Raw genomic sequence first — 3,066 nt, forward strand, 5'->3', positions numbered from 1 at the left:
TGGCCAGCCAAAAGCCAAATATAACTCATGAGATAAAAATTACAACACCTCCATCACACACAAAAAACCCTGAAAACAAAGAAGAATTCAGCCTCAACAAACCAGCAGGAGGTGCTAGCGCTACAAACAGCTTCGACCTACTTCCAGTAGCTCACTGGACTCAGGCCTCGTGAGCTGCGACTCAAATATCACGGGTCGCGACTCAAGTCTTGTGGGTCGCGATCCTCGAGATTTGAGTCGCAGTTTATGAGGGGTGAGTCGGGACTCACAAGACTCACAACCCACAAGACTTAATTTGCAGATCACTAGACTTGAGTCATGACCCACGAGACTTGATGACATATCAAATAGATCTAAGGAGAAGATAGATTAATGGATAGATAAACGTATTTGAGGCTAGCGTGGTTTTCTAAGTATTGTTCTACCTGCATCCCATACATAAGTAGAGCTGGCCTAATTCGTGCCAGTGGTCCAAAGTGTTTTACAGTCACTCTCCCATTTACTCATTAACACACTGATTCATAGAACACGGGTGAGAAAGCTAACTGAGAGCACCGTGGGGCACAGCGTCTTTGCTCAAGGACACTTCAGCACATGGGTGGACAGAGGAAGCAACGTTGTAATCCTGGCTTGAAAGGTCATTAACTTTAGTTCTCTTATAAACACACAAAAATAGTCAGCTAATTGTAAATATAAAGCTAAGTTTACACTTACTGTCGCATATTCAAGCATTATTGTAAAGTTGGATTGGGGTTGACTGGTTGAAACGCTAAGACTGTTAAAGAGACTGACTTTAGTTTGGAAATTTTGAATAGTAAGAATTGTATGAATCTTTTATCATTTTTTTTTAACTTTGTTATTTATTAATATTTTTTAGCTAACCACGTGTTGAATGGTTGGATCACGCATTATGTGGATTTTTTCACATTGTGTTTAGTTCGCAGTTCAGTTTGTGTATTTTATATTTTTTGCTAAAATGGTAAACTTAAAGTTTGTTAAATAAAGGTTTTTTCGTTATTCTGAAAACCTCATCTGAAGTAACATTCTTCTTTACGATATATACATCTTTTCATTTGCAAATTAAATTTAATTAATTATTAGACTGCACGTTTTGACATCAGAGGTTCATGTAAACGACACTTATTTAACTTCCATTCCTTCTCTTATTTGTTATCCACGACACTGCAGCAACAACAAAAGATTTCTGTGTTTGACATTCATGCTGTGAGTCACTGCCTTTTTTCCACATTGACTTAGTGCACCTGCCATAATGCAACTACCATGCAGCTTATGGCCTGCATAATAGAGTTCAGCCCAGTCACAAAGCTCTGGGGCTCGGTACTCCCTTAAGCAGACGCACTATGTATCAAAATAAGCATACTGAAAACACTTAAAAGTTTGTTGAATGTGCAGCTCTCGACAAGCTCGCTGAGCCAAAACGCTCCCTTGAGCGAGCCCCTGTCTCTGCAACGCTGAAGCGCGGAGAGAAAGAAAACCCTGAATGCTCCATGATTAAGAGCTGAGAGGCTCTTCTTTATATCATAGCGCGGCTGTCAGGAACGCTCCGCCACTGAATAAAATGCAAATATACAACAACACGGATGAGTAAAGGGATTTAATTAAGTACACATTTGTTTATTTCCCTTGCAATTAAACCCCAGAGGAGTCATCCAGCAGTTCAGACATATTAAAAAAAACGCCTGTGTCAGAAGATGATGCCGCAGTCCATTAGCCTATCCACAGGCTTATTGAGGGCATGTGGAAGAATTAATATAGAATAAAATTATATTTGGGTTTCCAGGGGCATTTAGGCTGTCATGTAGAGCAGCTGTGATGGCTGAAGGAGCCTGAGCCTGGGACTAAAAGGCAGGAGCAGCAAGATAAAGGACCAAACATTATTCAATTAAACCCAAAGCACGATGGCAGATGCAAGAGTCCAAGAGTGCAGAGAGAAGTAAAAACATCTACAACAACATGTGTGTGGCAGGGAATGGAGTAAACCAATAATAGACTCCAATAATAAAGAGAAATGAGTGTGAAAGGACAAAAAATCAAATATATTATATCTCCAACACATAAATACTATGTAATGCTATAGCAAAAACATAACTGCTGACTCCAATATTCTTGGTTTAACATTACTTACCGATCTAAATGGAAAAAAAGAAGATTTTAATTAGCCATCCCTTAGAAACTTGATTAACTCTCTCTGTTGGAATTTCCTGTCTTGAATGGCGATGCTTTGATGAAAAAGACTCACTGCCCTCAGCTAAGACTCTGTGGTGACAAGAGGAAATCAAAAACTTGTTCCCTGGGTGTCCATGTTCTTCATGTCTTTCAGCTTTTTTTTTTTTTTTTTTTTTGAAAAGTGTATAGCAAATTCTCTCTGCAGACTAAAGGAATTATTCTGTGTTATGCTAATTTGGAGATATACCCTAATTTAAGCAAATAAAAATGTTTCAAATACACAAATATAATATTTCAGTATAATACTTATATAATACTTTTATAAAACATTTTTAGGTACAACCTTTAAGTCCAATTAGCTGTCACACAAATAGGTGAAATGTGAAATGTGTTTTGACCCACCCCCTGGGGGAGGGGTGAGCTACAGACACAGACGCACTAGAGAAAAATTTGGTGCTTAAACCCCCAAATCCAACCCCTCAATGCTGAGCATCAAGCAAGGGAGCACTGGGTCCCGTTTTAAGTCTTTGATATGACTTGGGCTGGATTTGAACTCATGACCTTCCAGTTTTAGGGCAGACACTCTACCACTAGGCCACTGGGCTGACATGATGATATTTGTTTGATTTTCTGTAACATGACTGCCATTAATGAATACGGATTATGTTGTTTAGACTAGTTTTATGAAGCCCAATGAGGCAATTGTTTTGTGATATTGGGCTATATAAATAAAATGAAATTAAATTACCTTAATCACATATTGACTTTTTCCCCTTAAAACTATGTCTATTTGGATCTGATAAATGGACTCAACCAAATTTTATTGTATATACTTATACTTTATACCTTAGTTTGCTTTAATGCTCCTAATTACTGCTG

At 38.2% G+C, this 3,066-nt stretch overlaps 1 protein-coding gene across 2 annotated transcripts in view; it reads right to left on the reverse strand.

Annotated features, from left to right (window-relative positions):
- LOC112155273 (ephrin type-A receptor 6) overlaps positions 1–3,066 on the reverse strand; it is a 166,630-nt gene that overhangs the window by 97,237 nt on the left and 66,327 nt on the right. The window lies entirely within an intron of this gene.

Source organism: Oryzias melastigma, linkage group LG21 (genome assembly GCF_002922805.2).
Source record: "Oryzias melastigma strain HK-1 linkage group LG21, ASM292280v2, whole genome shotgun sequence".
Classification (NCBI taxonomy): Eukaryota; Metazoa; Chordata; class Actinopteri; order Beloniformes; family Adrianichthyidae; genus Oryzias; species Oryzias melastigma.